Genomic DNA, 18,044 nt, shown 5'->3' with positions numbered 1-18,044 from the left:
ACCATTACTACTTCTGCTGTTAGCTGATTCTTGTTTTTTAAGAGTTTTATATTTCATTGGCAGCTGTTGTTCACGTGCATTACTTTTTTATTTCTCGGTTCGTGGTGTGTATTTTTCATACTATGTGCGAAATGAAATGAAGAGGCCACCTGGACGTTGAAGAAGGTAGACCAAGCGGTCTATCTTCAAGCTGTTCTTTGATGGTGCTCTCTCTAAAAATAGCAACATCCGGAAATCTTCCTTCAGCTCCGACGTCAACTAGCACGAAGCGATAATCAGCATCTACTACTCCGAGAAGCACAATTGAGAAAAATCTCTTGTAGTTGCTGTAATCACAGCTAGTGTTGTCCGGACATCTGATGGCAAAGTGCTTGCCGTCTATACAGCGAACACTGTTAGGAAAGTTCCATTTGGTGCTGTAAGCTTGTTGGATGCGCTTCCACTGTGCTGCTGTTGGGCGCTTCAAAACGACTGGTGACAGGCAGTCCCATATAGCTGGCAAAGTTTCCTTTAGTGTTTGCGTAACTGTTGAAGTGTGCATGCAGCAAGACATTCCAATATCTTGTATACTGCAGCCTGAAGCGAGGAAGCTGTAAGCATTTAGCAGCCATAATATAAATGTTCAGCAATCATAAAATCAATATGATGAGCATGGTATCGCAGAAAACGAATATTGCCTTGTTTTAGTAGCTGTTTGACTTTGTGACAGGCTTACAGCAATACAAAATGTGCGAACCAAGGCAAGCAAAACCAATTTTTTTTAACTCAAACAGTGATGACCTCATGAGTTGTGGTTGTAATATGCAGTTAAAAATACACAGCGTTCATTTCAGCACCACACTCACCTAAGTGTAACATCCAGCCTTTCACCTGGAGATATCGGTCTGCGGTAGTTTCGAGGATGCAAAATTCTGTAGTAAATGACGTCCAGCAGGCGGTCAAAAGATGCTTTGGTCATTCTGCATGAAGAGACAAACTGTACTGAAAATTACCTTACCGGTTTGCAGTGGTAATCATTACACACAGCCCGTGTTGCTTCAGCTTGCGTCCGACCATATAAGTCGTTTCGATTATGGGAGCACAGCACTACAGCGAGCTCATTAACTTCGGTACCTGAGCGCTATGTATACAACAAAAAAATGAGAAATAATTTCGAATAAAGCTACTTGCGACACACGCCACGGGTACGGAAAAACTCAGTACTGAAGTGTAGCTACACATCACTTTGCCGCGAAACCCAACAGATTAAGTAAATAGTAGAAGTGGAACTTTTAGAAAACGCTACTCTAACGCGGGACAGGAGAGCAAGCTGCAGGACTAGTTGGTGATGCATGTCGTGAAGAAGTCAGGGAAAAAGCGGTCGATACACAGAAGAGATGACACATTAGTAGCGCTCGTGAACTTGATATGTGTCCTCTCATCTGTCCCTAGTCCGTTTGTTGCGCTCACTTCTTCACGACATGTATTGCGGGAGCACTATAAAATTGTTTATGTATACCTGAAATACTTGAAATGGTATTCCGGGTTCACTCGTCGGAGCTCTTCTATCAGGTGGTGGTACTCGGCGAGGTCCGGCTTCATGTCGAAGATTTCTCTGATATACATCGATCTTGTACCTTTGCGCCGATGGCGCTGCACAAGCAATTTCTTTTTCGCTTCGTGCGTCAACGGCATTCCGCGAAAACAACTTTGCGCGCTCTGCAAGTAGCGAAATTCGCGCGGTAGCAGCAGTGAAAACCACGTCCTCGCCTGGCCGTGGTGCGCGGCAAAATGAGAGAGAGAGAGAGAGAAAAGGACGGAAAGGCAGGGAGGTTAACCAGGCGATGCCCAGTTGCCTACCCTACACTTGGGGAGGGGAACAAAAGGGAAAAAAGGAAAAAGAGCAGCAATGAAATCAGTTTTTTAAGTGTCCAGCGACCACTTCGAGAGAAAAACCTGTTCTGCTCATGCGCTGGGTCGCTGGGCACGTCAGACACGCCAGACTCAAGGTGCGCTGGTTTCCCGACGCGCATGTCGTAGCCGGTGTTAGCAATAAGGGGCCGGATTCTTTTCGAATAAAGAAAACAGGTTTATTTTAAGACTTAAGGATACAAGAATGAGATAACTGGATTATTGATACGTAGGAGGTTCGGCGGATCTGCAGAGTTGGGAGGGCCTTGCCGACGCGTCTCGTATCGTCGGCGCCTCTCGGTCATCTCTCCGTCATCTCTCTTTCCAAGCTGCAGCGGTGGGGCTTTTATAGCCTGAGGAACGGTGGCCACTCAGAACTGGCCAATCCAAAGGCAGCACTCGTCGGCAGTCCGCAAGGACCAACCAGCGACCGCGGGGCCAACCGCTTCAAATTTTGCCGCGCGCAGTGGCGTCCGGGGGAGGAGGAAACGGCGCCTCGCTGTCTGGCCTCTTGCGACAAGTCCAGGCGTCTTGCTTGAAGATGCTTCTCCTTAGGACTCTGGTGCCGTAAGGCGCAGCATCGTGGCTTGTCAAGGGGGACGCTCGTAGGAGAAAGTTAGGATGCGGGGCGCCTCGTGGTCGCTGAGCAGGAGCGTTAAATGTCCTGTCCTAGCGTGTTGGGACCGCGTGGCTCGTAAGAAATGTGAATGCTGACACAGCCTTTCCAAAATTTGCGCCTGTCCTCAGGCGCACGTTGTCGACAGCAATTCTTGGGCGTGCTGGGCGTCCTTCCCCGCGTATCTTGTCCAGCTCGTTCGAACACGCCTTCGCTTCCATCTGGGGAGACGATGTGACTTGTGCGAAGTGCCGTGTTTGTCTCGTTCGTAACGTTTCTTGGTCCAGGGAGTCGGACTTATTGGATCGTTCCGCATCCTGCCGTGCTTTCGTCGCGGCGCTGGCTTTATGGACGAGCCAGCTCGTCTTGGCAATGGCTTCTGCATTGTAGTAACTGTAGCAGATGCGAAAGGTGCGCCGTGTCGTTGGAGGCACGTCTCGTGGCCAACTCGTGTCGGTAGTGGCTGCTGCACCATAATATCCGTGGCTGGGGCGCGGGGTCCGTCGTGTTGTAGGGAGCCCGTTCCTTGGCTCGATCTCGGTGACACCGGCTGCTGCACCGTAGTGTCCGTGGCAGGGGCGCGGGGTCCGTCGTGTCGTTGGGAGCCCTTTCAGTGGCCCGCTTGCGGCGGCACCGTGTGCTGCACCGTAGTGTCCGTGGCAGGGGCGCGGGGTCCGTCGTGTCGTTGGGAGCACTTTTCGTGGCCCGCTTGCGGCGGCACCTCGTGCTGCACCGTAGTGTCGGTGGCAGGGGCGCGGGGTCCGTCGTGTCGTTGGGAGCCCATTTCGTTATCTGCTTGCGGTGACACCGGCTGCTGCACCGAAGTGTCCGTGGCAGGGGCGCGGGGTCCGTCGTGTCGTTGGGAACCCTTTTCGTAGCCCGCTTGCGGCGGCACCGTGTGCTGCACCGTAGTGTCCGTGGCAGGGGCGCGGGGTCCGTCGTGTCGTTGGGAGCCCTTTTCGTTATCTGCTTGCGGTGACACCGGCTGCTGCACCGTAGTGTCCGTGGCAGGGGCGCGGGGTCCGTCGTGTCGTTGGGAGCCCGTTTCGTTATCTGCTTGCGGTGACACCGGCTGCTGCACCGTAGTGTCCGTGGCAGGGGCGCGGGGTCCGTCGTGTCGTTGGGAGCCCGTTTCGTTATCTGCTTGCGGTGACACCGGCTGCTGCACCGTAGTGTCCGTGGCAGGGGCGCGGGGTCCGTCGTGTCGTTGGGAGCCCGTTTCGTTATCTGCTTGCGGTGACACCGGCTGCTGCACCGTAGTGTCCGTGGCAGGGGCGCGGGGTCCGTCGTGTCGTTGGGAGCCCTTTTCGTGGCCCGCTTGCGGCGGCACCGTGTGCTGCACCGTAGTGTCCGTGGCGGGGGCGCGGGGTCCGTCGAGTCGCACCGTGGAGTCCACAGCAGGGACGAGTGGCCCTTCGTGTCGTTGGGAGCCCGTTTCGCTGCCGGCCCGTGTCGACAGTGGCTGCTGGTCCGTGCTGTCACTCGTATCGTGTGGCACTTGTCGTTGAGCAGAAGCCTCCGCAGATGATCTCTCTCGGCCAGCAGTCTCTCGAATTCCGCCTTCTGGGCTTGGCGGCGAGCGTTGTCGTCCATGATCCGCGTCACGATGTCGTCCTTGCGGCCGCTGTACGAAAGTCCTCGGCATCGGAGCTCTTCCACCAGTTGCCGTTTCTTCAAGGTGGTCAGTGCGTTGCGTGCTGCCGATGCCAGAAGGGACAGGAGCTCCAAGCTCACCGTCGGCGTTCTGCTGTGCTCCACGCTGTCGACTCGGTCTTCGTTCAGGGGTGACGCCTTTGCAGATCCTGTCGGCTGCACCATGTTAGCAAGAAGTGGCCGGATTCTTTTCGAATAAAGAAAACAGGTTTATTTTAAGACTTAAGGATACAAGAATGAGATAACTGGATTATTGATACGTAGGAGGTTCGGCGGATCTGCAGAGTTGGGAGGGCCTTGCCGACGCGTCTCGTATCGTCGGCGCCTCTCCGTCATCTCTCCGTCATCTCTCTTTCCAAGCTGCAGCGGTGGGGCTTTTATAGCCTGAGGAACGGTGGCCACTCAGAACTGGCCAATCCAAAGGCAGCACTCGTCGGCAGTCCGAAAGGACCAACCAGCGACCGCGGGGCCAACTGCTTCAAATTTTGCCGCGCGCAGTGGCGTCCGGGGGAGGAGGAAACGGCGCCTCGCTGTCTGGCCTCTTGCGACAAGTCCAGGCGTGTTGCTTGAAGATGCTTCTCCTTACGACTCTGCTGCCGTAAGGCGCAGCATCGTGGCTTGTCAAGGGGGACGCTCGTAGGAGAAAGTTAGGATGCGGGGCGCCTCGTGGTCGCTGAGCAGGAGCGTGAAATGTCCTGTGCTGGCGTGTTGGGACCGCGTGGCTCGTAAGAAATGTGAATGCTGACACCGGCGTAACGTAGCCGACGTCTCCGGCTGCTGCCTGGTGCGCCGAACACGTTGGACTATAACCACGCCTTAAAGCTCAACAGTTGTGCAGGTATGTTTTGCCGCTGCTCGATTATGCACCCTCTTTGATAGCAGACTGGTAAATTGCAGCGCAGTAGTAACAAGGACGAGACGAGAAGAACGCAAACACAAGCACTGACTAACAACTGTGTAACAACTAACAACCTATATAAGACCTAGGTACAAAACAACAAAACAGAAACCAACACATCACCGCACGCATTCGTGGCACGATTATCGGAATTGCCTCCCGTTCTTCCAATCTTTCGTCCTATCGTTGGCGTTCAGAAATGACATTTCTTTTTCACTAAGGCGCACAGAGGGGTTGCTGACACACTTATCTGCGAATTTTGATATCGCCAGATCTCCTGCTATCAACCTTGTGGTGGTGTCCCGACACTTGCGAAGAATAACTGTTTTTTCAAGGGCTGGGGTGCAGCCCTCGCACTGGCTGCAGTATAAGGCGATTTCCCCTTAGTTTGGGTCCCTTATATTCCTTTTGTACTCTTGTAGCCTTGTGTTCAGGCATCTCGCTGTTTGGCCTATACAGATGTTGCCGCACGACAGGGGAATTGAATATACCACGTATGTTTCGCAATCGACGAGACGTAGACGGTGCCTCGTCACGCAGTCGGGCTGACGTTCGGTGTCAGAATTTACTCCTTTTGCACAACTGATGTGTTTGCGTTCTTCTCGTCTCCTCCTTGTTACTGCTGCGTTGCAGTTTTCCAGTATGCAGAACCAACTAGCCAGTCAATATGTTTTAAGCAAATTTTATAGCAGACCTGTTCTGCCTTTTCGGTGGCAAGGGGATACCGGCTGTGGGCGCAGCTTGAAAAAAGAGGCGCGTCGGTGCTTGCCGCTTCGTGTGTCCCTGCTTGCAGTGACGCGGCAGTTCCCAAACCGGCAACCGCAGCTGTGCAGCTGACATGCTGCCGGACATTCCTCTCCCGCTTCATTTCTTCAACTACAGTGCCTATTCTTTCATCCCTACCCTCATCAGGCGACTGAGATCTCCATCGATCAATGCCATTTCTTCAAATTTTTCTCTCCGTCGATAATCAGGGTTGCTTCTCCAAGCTTGCGAAATGCGCACCGATTTTCGTGACATCCACAAGTGGCAGTGCTGCACTAAAAAATGCTCGAAATGTGCATTTACCGAAGCGAGTATTTAATTTTAACCTGCCGTTAATTACTGCACGCAAAATAAAACGAGCTCCCTCAAACAAAAATGATGACTTGAAAAATATCTTAGGCTGTGCCATTTTTTCATGCGCGCACCTGAAAACCACTAGCACAGGTTATGACTTGATATGCAACAGAAAACTGCGAGTAGCTTAGCTACGAGTTCAACGCTTAAATAAGAATTTCGGATGCCTCAAACTGGTCACAATAAAGCGGCTGGTCAAAAGAAAGTGTTTTCGCAGCAGCGGCTCTTTATTGCCCCGCAAAATACGTACATGGAGGAATGAACAGACGACCATGTAAACCAAGAAACAAAAGATGCACTGCGGGGCGGGGCTTGGAATGATTCTCTCTTCCACAGGTACACGTACGAGGGTGAGAGGTCCGTAGAATTGTCCACGTTCCAGTGGCGCAGCTTTCTTCCTCAGGCGTGCTCTCCGTAAACAAACTACGTACTTGAATGGCGTCACACAAACACAGCCACATCGTCGTTGTCCGAAGAGTCGCTGAAGGAATCGTCAGTGGGTGGCGATGATCATGGGCTATCACGGGCTTTGCGCATCATGAAGTCCACGAATAAAGGCACGTAGAGGCCCACGTGACGGCGGCTACCACGCATGTCGTAGAGCTTCCGGCATGAACGAGCCAGGATTTTTTTTACCTCCGAGTTCCTCTCTTGATAAAAGGCCATTTCCGGGTGGAGAAGGGCCTCATCATCAACGCCTCCGCTTATAGCTACGGCGAACGTCAAGCACACCTGCATGATTGGCGCAGAAGAGGTGCCAGGAAGCGCACAATTCTCATCGTACGCACCGTAGCCACCCCTAGCAGGGAAAGACCCGGCCGTCCCCATGACTTAGGCAACTGATGTGTCAGTGAGGAGGACTTCTGCACTAGGAGCAGCGTGACTTCACACGGTAACGAATGGCGTGGTTACAGAACCACTCGTCTTTTTATAGGCAGATGGGCAGGAGGGTGGTGAAGGAACCGGAAGTTCTTTCGAAGCACGTTACCTTTAGCACCATGCAGCTCAGGATTGCTGGGGCAAAAAAGGCTCTGCAGCCAAAGTGTTTGACCGATTTTCTAGACTTACCGGTTTGAGCCATGGTAATCCCCTTTAATCTGCCAACCTCTGATATCACAATACCAGCTCAAAGAGGGTTAACCAAGGAGTCATGAGAATCTGTCCACACCATCGTCTGCAGCGCCTTCTTTGAGGGACATTTGCGCCTTCTGTTTTCAATTTATCCTTATGCAAATAATAAAATCGTGAAGTTTCATCCCCGCCCACATGTGATATCGCTTTTAGAAGCCCAGTTGGCTTATCCCGCGCCTCCCCATTCTCCACCCTCATGGGTAAACCCATTGATAAGCAGTGACAGCTTTATCTCTGAGAACTGCAGGGAGAAGGATAAAATAATATGCCTCTCATTGTCATTTTTGTATGACGTTAGTCTCTTGGTATCTGGAATGCACCTTCAACGACCGGGTGTACTGTTTGGTGGGAAGGTTGCTGCAATAGAATGTTCTCGAAATGTGATACATAGATGCTGTTCACATGGACAGCGCATGAAAGGTACAAGGCTACATTCGTGGTGGACACCGTGCAAATAGTTTAGGGAAAGATGAAGGGATTTTAGCGTTAAGAGGTTTCTGCGCCAGCGACTATGCAAATTTTGCGACCAACGGAGAGCGCAGTGGCGTGCTTAGTAGTGCTTCGTTGAAGACCCGTCGTCCCGGCACTATTTCTGGTGCTGCAAAGCCCAGGGTTGCTGTCTCAATATTGAGCACGCGATGAATTTCCGTGGGCAATCAATATATAAGCATTGGTTATTTTATTATTGTTCCTGAACTACAGTAGACATAACAAATGCCTTTTAGGTGATAAAATTGATAGCACTGCCTCGCAGGTCACCACCTACCAGGCAATCAGATTTGAACTTTTTGCGTCGATAGTAGAGTAATAAGATGCAACTTATGTTCCTCTCCAAGTGTATGAATTCCACCACGACACGAAGTTGAGCCTAGAACTTTCTGTGCATCTGTAGCCAAGGCTGGGGGACCGAAACGCAAAAGAATTACCAGAAGGGGTGGTGTTCAGAAAATTGATCTTTTTCAAGTAGTCCACCATTCTGGCTGCCTTCATGCGAAGTGCGTTTTCCGTCTACAGTCCCCTAAGCTGCATCATTCCTGCGAAAACTCAGTTACAAAGGTAGGGCGCGGTTCTTTTCGCCATGCCTGGTTTTCCATAGCCAGAGGGGACAAGTGTGACTCATCTTTCGACACACCTTGGGCACATTGCCCCTTCGGTACTTCATATTCTTAATTCGTGACGAACATGACCAGCTTTTCTTGCTTGTGGTATGTTAGTATTCCGCGGGCTGCACCACATTCGCGTGCTCCGCTGCGCCACGCGGAATTCGAGCCTGTTGACAGTGTATGAGCCTTGACGCCTTTTTGACGCATCGGATTCAGTGAAAAGCTTTTCGCGCTATCAATGTTTATTTTGCATTGCCTGTGAGTTAATGACCTTACTTTTCAGTAAATCATCCGGTCGTTGCTTCTACGAATGGGAAGTAATGCGGCGAAACTGTTCGGGTTCCGTTCGGAAACTGTTCGGTTGTTTGTTCGGGTTCAAAACCGTCGGTGCGAGGGTATATCACTTTCTTACGTGAGATACGACCAGCGTTATCTTGAAGGATTGCAGCCACGCACAACTATTTTGACCTTGTTCCGGGTTGTTGCCGTTGCTTTTGTTGCCGTTGTTAATTTCGTACCATGGCATGCGCCATTGTACGAGGTTAGCTAGCGCCTTATCTCCAGGTTTCATCTTCTTCGATGCCCGCCGAGCACGCTTTTTGAACCGCGGCCACCAAATTCTTCATTTTTTTATATAGGCGGAAGTCAGGCAAATAACGAGTTTGTTTGAGTGCTCCGTTAATCAGCTCATCTCGCTTTTTCACGCACTGTCACCATCTCTTGATTATAGTGAGCTAAATTAGAGCATAAATACTTCCTTCTTGTCGCCTTCATTGCTTATAATTTTTCAACGAAAGAAATCAAAGTTGGATAAAAGGTTGAGATGTGTGGCTTGCAAAACCACTGAGATGGTCATCTTGCTAATCGCGGTGACTTTGCACGCGAATTTTGCCATTTTATATTTGAGTTATTGATTTTTTGGACAGAGTTGCTATTACTGATTTTTATTATGATTAAAACTTGCAGTCTACGTAGTAGAAAAGATGGACCATCACCCCGTGTGGTATTTTTGTACAAAAAAACTGGCCGCCAACCTCGAAGGTAACCTTCCAACCAACGCTTTCGACCAATCATCATGACCTCACGGGTTTGCAGGGGTTCGCTATGTTTTCTTTTATCGCCCTGTATTTATTGTGCCCTTTCGGAGGGCTTTTATGATTGAAATATGCGATTTTTGGTACCGTGGTGCAGGTGGTTCGGCTTGCATTGTCTCGCGCACAATCTTAAGAAAATAGGGAAAAAGGCAAACGTTCGCGTGGTGTTTTCAGCTCCAGAGAAGCTCAGTGTGTTATGCAAAAGGTCCGTGCCCTCCGCACATAGCTCCCAAAAGCAGCAGTCTACCATCCGCCACAGGAAAAGATTTGTTAAATGTACTGAGGGCATTGTGTACAACTTTCCGCTCTCCTGTGGCCAGCAGTATATTGGGCAATCTGGTAGGTGTCTGAACGATAGGCTTCGAGAGCACAATAACAAAAGGAAGACTTATACCGGCAGCAATCTAGCTTTGCACTGCAAAGATTGCAAGTGCGTGCCTTTTTTGGACAAATGCTCAGTCGTTGCTAAGAGTAGAGATAAGCTAACTCACGAAATTGTGGAAGCTGCACGGATTGCTGCCTTACAAGATAACTGTGTTAGTACTCCGTCCATTTCCTTGTCTAAACGAGAGCTGGCCTTCTTGGGTTCAAAACATCCGTGACGTCACATTTTTATCGCATTTTTTATCGCACCTTTTTTTCAATTTTTTTTTCTCTTAGGTCAGCGCATGCGCTACTTTTGCTCACGTTCCGTTCACTTGGTTGGGTTTGGTTTTCTTCGTCAGTCGAAAGTTAGCGCATGTGTTGTTGGTGTGTGTTCTCTCCCCTTTTGTCCGTCGTCCTGGTTTTGCGCTACTCTTATGTTATGAACGCATACCGACGGGGCTCTAATTGGGTGGAGAAGGGCGGGCGAGGAGCACTTTACACGCACGAAACCGGTTAAGAAGGGATACTGGATGATTTTGCCAGGCAGGCCACGTCCTTTTGACTTCACGTTCTTTACATGATGGAGATGTCTATTCCGGAGTATGGGGGCTCAGAAACCCGCGAGCTTCTTTCTGCATAGGTGTGCACCTATGCCGTACCCGCGTACAGTTGACAGCACCTTTACTGACTACAAAGTGAACATTTCTTCAGAGATCTGCCTGGTCGGGAGGAGAATTAGAGAGAACACAGTGACACTGGACAAAGGATTCAGTACAGAACCTACATTTCGAGGCCGATCCGAGAGATTCAGGGTTCACTAGTCTAGAGCCAGAGGCGTGCTTTTTAACTGACTGGCGAGCCATTGTTCGGGGTTAATCGCCATACAAGTCGGCAAATAGTCGACAATACAAGTGCCACACTTTTGTGGATAATTACCTCTGAAGTGAAAAAAAAACGTGACAGTTAAAAAATTATATCTGTTCACAATATTTCCTCTACTCAATAAAAAAGAAGAAAACACTCATGAAAATTGTACAACATTTAAACACGGTGCAGCATCGGAAAGTTTCCATGTATTTCCTGTCGGCGCTGGCATTGGGAAACCCTCTTAAGCCTGCAGTGAAGCGCCCCTCACATTTAAGAACGCCTTATATGGTACCTATGCGAAAACGAAATAGTCTGTACTAACAGTTTCCATATTTGCTAATGAAAAAAAACTAATCGCTAGGCGAAGGCAAAAGCACACAGATTTGCGTTGACATGCTTTATAGAGTGAATTCTCACGTTGTTATTTTTATTTACTGCTCTAGTCGGTTAGCACAGCAATTCAGACATTTCTTTTTTTTTGTCCTACCGATTCCGCGCCTATGTGCAGGATATCCCGCAGTATTTTTGAGGAGATAGCCTTACATGGCAAATTAGCGACGAAACCTGTGGTCTTTCTCGATGTCCAAGAAAAGTGGTACAGAAAATCCCACAAAGGCATTATCAGTGAAGAAAAAACTTCTTGGTTACGCGCGGGGCATTGAACAAAGGCGCCATGGACGTCCGAAAGGAGGGAAGCGTCGCCCCCCTGGAATTTCGGATATTTTTGTTTAGTACTTGCAGAAAGCAACTACACAAGTTTAGGTCCCGCATATCCGTATGAAACGGCCTTCAGGATTGCAAACCAACTTTGCAAGTCACATACTCTGATTTAGACATTGCTGCTGACGAAGCCGTCATCGCGTTTGGTTGACAGAAGAGTCGTCACATCGCGGAAACCGATTATGCAAATGCATGTTAACAAAATTATATCAGTGTCACATATACAGTTAGAACAGTATTTCGGATATAACAATGAATAAGCGCAGCCCAGTCAGCTTCGAAATGCGTTCTATGGTAGAATAAACTGCTCAGAACAGTGCTTTCATAGTCCATCATCGGTTACAGCCATTTAATCCGGTCTCTCAGAGCCAACTTTAAAAGATATAAGATCATGTAACTGCTAGAACGACACCAGCCAAACTACGCTGAATGCAAAAGTGCGCGTAGTTGTGAAAGAGCATAGACCCCCAGTTGTAGGAATTCATCAGCGGACTCTTCCGGCTTTCACACGGGTTGCGTTGATTCCCGCAAAGATTAATTAGGCACTTCACCATCGACTGGCTAGTCAAGGGGGACCACTTGTACGAAAAAAAAAAGACTGCATGCTTTCACCTACATGCTTTTACCAACGTTTGAGATTCCTACTTCCGCAGAATTCCACCAAAACAGCCAAGAGAGCCCATCCCACAGCAGCCCATTCAGCGAGCAGCGCAGGCCGTGATGAACAAAGCCTCTCCGTTTCGGGGATGACGCGCCTCCCGCTCCCCTTTCTTACTTATCTGACCACCGCGCTATTGCCGCTTCTGGAAGCTCGAGACCGTTCCAGCAACCGACCGGAAAAACTTTTGATAGAAAGGAAGATCCCCAGCTTTAGCGTTGAAGTTAAGTGTCTTATGCTCTACAAACAGCATAGGGCATTGCTCAGCTGGTAAAGGACAAAACTTGACATAGATTGTTAAAAATGAATAAAACTGTTTTGAAACTTAAGCACTCTTATTACTCTCAGGTTCAGCTGCAGTCTTTTGCTTTTAAACCTTGACATGTGCCACTTTGTCGGCCATACAGAAGCAGAAAGCTTCGTAATCCCTTTTGCGAAAGAGCAGTACGTGTATTTTAGGATAATACTTCCCAAACTTGCAGTGACCAAAAAGTAAATTGTTGCACAGAACTAGCCGGGGCATGCCGCTTGTAAAATGACACATATTTAATAAAGAGATGGTGAATGGCATTTGTGAATTATGTAATACAGCGTATATACAAATACTTGCGAAAATTCCAATAATAGTGGGTTTTGATTATCACTGTATTGCAATTCTAGAGGGCGGGAATAATCGAGAGCGCTCCAATGCGCCGCACATTGTATTCACAGTGCGTCTTTAGCGCTGGATAAAGGGGCCTCTTACTATAAAAACTTATCTTCACTCAATATGGGTGAACCCATGTTTACCAAGCCACAGGCTACAGTAAGGAGCTGATCAATATGCGGTAGCCTTTCCCATAGTATTGTGCCATTAAACATTCTGAATATTTGCACTCTGAATAGCCCTTTCAAGATGCACTCTAGCCCTTGCAATGTGGGCTGTCTTAAAGACTTCATTTTCAGGGAACTGCCTCTACTTTCCTAGGAATAGAGACACAATAATTCCCACACCACGAGGCGCACATAGATCACCAACAAAAATAAATCTGTCAACGCGATGACGTCAAGGAAAGACTCAAATTTGTTGAGACGGCCGCATTGCATTGTAATGGCTTTGTCAGAAGCTCGTCCACCAAATGCATTACTAATAAAAGCGATTGTGCCGCCTGTACTCACACTTACAAGAAATTTTGCAGTGTAAGTTGATTTACGATGGGAGTAGGTTAGCAGACAACACGTCACACAGCTTGACCGTTCAACTGAAATTTCTGTACTGTCTACGACCCTTCTTATACGACTGTCAAACGCGCAAAATAAAGTGCACTTACGAAGAGTGTCACTTGCTAAAACTGCACTCTAGCACTGCTAAACGGCCCATTGTAGGTGCACTCGCCAAAGTGCGCACTCAGGTCGGAGTGCGTTCACAGAACACACTTCGACGGCCGAGTATATACGTAGCTTCGACGGCAGTAATTTTATCCGCACAAAATACATCATGTTACAAAATGTGAATATAAGTCGTTTTTACCTGTTGAAGATAATTTTTATCTGTGCAGTGATTAGCAAGCACTGTGCAGACACTAGCAAAGCAGCTCCAAACAAAAACGTCAGACAATCATGTACGCAACTCGCAAACCGGAGCGTCGTGCAGCACTGTGGCGACGCCACTTTCGTAATGGTGGCGGTTCGCGTCGTTCGTTCGTGTAGCAGGCCTAGTTCGTTCCCCATTGGTAGAAATTATACCTGCGACGTCGTTTCACCTTTCTGCACACCACTGTCTCAGCTCTCCGTGTTCCTCCCAAACTATTTTCCTATCCGTACGTTTCTGTTCATATCTTCTTGCTCTTATTGACTGCAGAAAGCCCGCCGGAAGATCTTTTGCATCGTGTTTTGCCGTAACCGTCTGTGCAGTGTACAGTGAACATCTTTGCAGTGAACGCGGCGGCAAAGCTGCCATAGCAAGGAAGGGACTACGTGGAACGATGAAGAGACGCGAGCCCTAATTAGGATTTGGGAGCACCTTTTGCCGCACCTCCTCCCGACCAAGAGAAACCTGGAGGTGTACATGGCGAGGGCCGAACGGCTCTGTGCCGTCGGCATTAGCAAGACCACCAGGGAAATAAAACAGAGAATACAGAACATGGTGAATAAGTACAGGTTGAAATCTCAAAAAATCATTGCGTTTTCATTGACTATTATTAAGCTATTGTTCGTTGCCGCGGCAGTCATAAATTAACATTTTCAGTCGGGTATTTTCAAGCACTGAACAAAAAAAGGATTTCTGTACTCGCGATTGTCTCATGCTATAAACGTTGTGGCTCCCCGTGGGCTTTATTTGATTTCAGACAGCTGACAAGGACAGGCTCTCGAACGGGTTCCCGCGGCATGCAATGGAAGTTTTATTGGAAACTCATCGATTTCTTGGTTCCCTGCCAGTCAACGAGGCAAGCCTCAAGGAGGAAAGCATCTGCAATGCAAATGTCAGTGTCTCCCCTGAGGAGGTACGCTAGAGATAATTATATAGCATTTTATAGTTGATGCAGGTTCCTTTGTTATTCCGGTGATGTAAACAAACAAGCTAAAAGAAATGGGAATACTTGAACAGAACGAATGGCGCATTGATATACATGGAAGAAAGCTGCTTTGCTTTTTTCATATCCAAAAGCGAGATTTCTTTTTGCATGCAATTGGTTTAGCCTTCTCTCTTGCATATCTGTTCTACAGAAGCATTACACGATTTTCTTTAGTGAGATTTTCAACAACATGGTGCATGGCGAAGTAAGGCGGACTGAAGAATTGTGTGGTAACCCCGAAGTAAGGCGGACTGAAGAATCGTGTGGTGACCCTCCAGAAATAGAAGCAAGCAGCGACTGCCTGGAACCAGCCCCGTCACTCGGGAGTCAGCTGCACCACAGGCACGTGCTGCAGTAAGGAGGCGGCTGGCTGCACCGTCGAAACTGTTAGCGCAGCTTCTAGATGAGCAAGGCAGCTTCGCTGCTCACTGGGGGAGCTGCTCACGCTCTTAGTGGGCGTGAGAACAGCACGACGATGCGACTTACTAATCCGCTGCGCTTCTTCGTCCAGGTTTGTCCTCTTACCTCTATGTACGATAAGCAATCGAATATGTGTGCCTGTTGCTTTTACCACGCCCGGGAGTTTTGCTTTCTTTATTTTGTGATTGCTTTGATGTTACAACTCAACTGCTAATGTTGTCCGGTGATGTGGAGCTCAACCCTCGGGCCAACAAGAAAGCCCAGGCTCAACCCCTTACCTGATTTGCCGTCCCATCAATTTGACGATATGTTTGTCATGCTACGAACTATCAACTCTCGAACTGAAAAAAAAAATGGAAAAGGATCAGATGGATTTAATTCAGTCAGTTCGTGAACTTAAAAAAACGCAGGAGGAATTTAAGAAAAATCTATGCGAGATAGACGACAGACTAACGGAGGTTGAGCACAAAACTGGAGTCTTTGACAGTGTCGCGAAGGAGGTTGAACGTCTTCGCCAGTCGATTGACCAGCTTACAGGCGAAAATAATGAACTGCACTGTAAGCAAGCAGGCTGAGCTTGAAGACAGGGAACGGCGAGACAATCTTCTTTTCTACGGCCTAGCCGACACCGAATCAGAATCCTAGGCCCAGTCGGAAGAAAAATTGGTCAATGTCCTTTCATCCTGCTTGAAAATCCCACCCCCAGAAATTTTGATCGAGAGAGCCCACTGGCTCGGCAGGTATACGTCGAATAAGTGCAGACCAATTATTGCCAAATTCTCATCTTCAAAGGTGAAACAGCAAGTGCTCCTGAATAGTTCTAAGTTGAAAAATGAAAAAATTTCGGTCAGTGACGAGTATTCTCCCGCTACACGTCTTGCTAGAAAAAAAAAACTGGTCGAATTTGGCAAATCTCAACCCTTAACCTTCAAACTTCGCTTCAACAAGTTGTACATAGGTAAAAAGTGTTACACCTATAATCCTTCTGATGACTGTGTGGATGAAATTCCTAGCACTTTTTTTTTACGCCACCGGTTGAATGCTCCGATTCTCTCCAGGAACAGTCTAATGCTTCCGCATCAACCACTTTAATAGCACTACGCGAGAGGCAGTGAATTAAAGTTACCGGTCATTAACCCACTTTCGTTCTTATTCACAAATATTCAAAGCATACTTCCAAAACGCGACAATCTTTGCTCTGCTATCGATGCTTGTGACGCCGACATAATATTGCCGCACTTAGTTTAGACATCACTCTACCGGCGCCCCCGTGCGGTCTGTCTTCGACCTTTGTCGCGCGCCGGACTTCGTCCTCTTCTGCTCGGTGCTAGGGCCTGCCGGCTGCGCTCTGCCCAGTGTGCTCGCCAGGTACTGTTCTGCCAGGGATAGAACGTCCTACCGGCGTCCGTGACATTTTTGGTGGAGGTGTGGGGTACGATCTATGTACGAAGAGGTCCCAGGAACCTCCAGCGCTCAGCCACACCCCCTGGACACGACACCTGTCCACAAGTCAAGCCGCCGCTTGAAAGGCTTAGCCCCCGAGTACAAACCCCTCACCGCGCCATCCCGCAAGATTACCTCTACGGTGGCCAGCCAGACCTTCCAGCAATCTGTGAGTTCGCCACCGCTGCTTCTTCATTCGCCTCGTACGCCCGCGTCGTTTCATGATGACAAGTTCGAGGATGTGGAGGACTGGTTGGACGGGTATGACAGGGTCGCTTAATTTAATCTGTGGGACGAGGACCGCAAGCTTCGGAACGTCTACTTTGCCCTCCAGGACGCCGCCAAGACGTGGTTCGAAAACCACGAGTCCGCCATCCACACCTGGCAAGACTTCCGGCGCCAGTTGCTGGATACGTTCAGCAGCAACGAACGGAGGGAGCGTGCTGAATTGGCCCTGCAATCGAGTGCGCAGCAGCCAAACGAGAGCGTGGCGATGTTCGTGGAGGATATGACCCGGCTTTTTAACCGCGCTGATCCTTCGATGTCGGAAGCCAAGAAGGTGCGCCATTTGGTGCGGGAAGTGAAGGAGCAATTGTTCGCTGGGCTCGTGCGCGATCCTCCGGCCACAGTCGCCGATTTTGCAAAGGAAGCGGCAGGCATGGAGCGCGCCCTGCAGCAGCGGTTTGCGCACTACGGCCGTCCGTCAAACATCACTGCTGTGGAGTGCCACATGCCGAGGCCCGGGGATGAGAACACCTCCCTCCGAGAGCTCATCAGGAGCATCGTTCGCGAAGAGCTGTAGAAGCTTCGCTCTGTGGAGCAGCCTCCTAGTGTCACCGCCATCTCGGAGGCTGTCCGTGACGAGATACGCCGCACGGTGCAGCCCACTCCACCTCCGCAACCGCCAGCGCCCTATGTGATGATATACAGCAAGGCATTGCAACGTCCTGCGCCACCACCGCCGGCGTTCTACTCTCCTGCCCCTACCGCGCCGTCCCACCAATTCCCGCATACGACAGCGCTGCCAGACGACCGCCCACCCGTCACGAAGGCAAACATGTGGCGCACGCCGAACAACAGGCCCCTGTGCTTCCACTGCGGCGAAGCAGGCCACATCCGTCGTCACTGCCCGTACCGCCGGATTGGCCTGCGCGGCTTTTCGCCAGTCGCACCCCTGCCACGCTATGGTGAACGACCTTGCGAGATCGATCAGTACCTAGCGGCCAACGTCCCACCTGCACCCACTGCCCAACGTCAGTCCAGGTCACCGTCGCCTCGACGGTTTTCTTCACCAGCCCGCCAGTCCTACGTCCGGCAGTCCTCCAGCCCGCGCCGCGAAAACTGAGGACGGCGACCCCCGGAGGTAGGGTCGCCGTCACCGGACATAATGACGAACATCCTCCGCTCACCGACGTTAGCATGCGACCCGACCTCCGACCCCACGCCGCGACGACCTTTCGACGCCCAGAGACGCCTTTGCTTGACGCCCCAATTGGACAATCTGAACGACC

At 49.7% G+C, this 18,044-nt stretch overlaps 2 pseudogenes; both read left to right on the top strand.

The window, feature by feature from the left end:
* Positions 1-14,162: 14,162 nt before the first annotated feature.
* Positions 14,163-15,275, top strand: LOC149361924 (uncharacterized; annotated as a pseudogene).
* Positions 15,276-15,303: 28 nt separating this feature from the next.
* On the top strand, positions 15,304-16,182 carry LOC149361923 (uncharacterized; annotated as a pseudogene).
* The last annotated feature ends 1,862 nt before the right edge of the window (positions 16,183-18,044 follow it).

This window comes from Amblyomma mixtum, chromosome 2 (genome assembly GCF_055824585.1).
Source record: "Amblyomma mixtum isolate Tamu chromosome 2, ASM5582458v1, whole genome shotgun sequence".
Classification (NCBI taxonomy): Eukaryota; Metazoa; Arthropoda; class Arachnida; order Ixodida; family Ixodidae; genus Amblyomma; species Amblyomma mixtum.
Note: the sequence above shows the minus strand (reverse complement) of the source record. Positions and strands in the feature narration are given on the sequence as shown.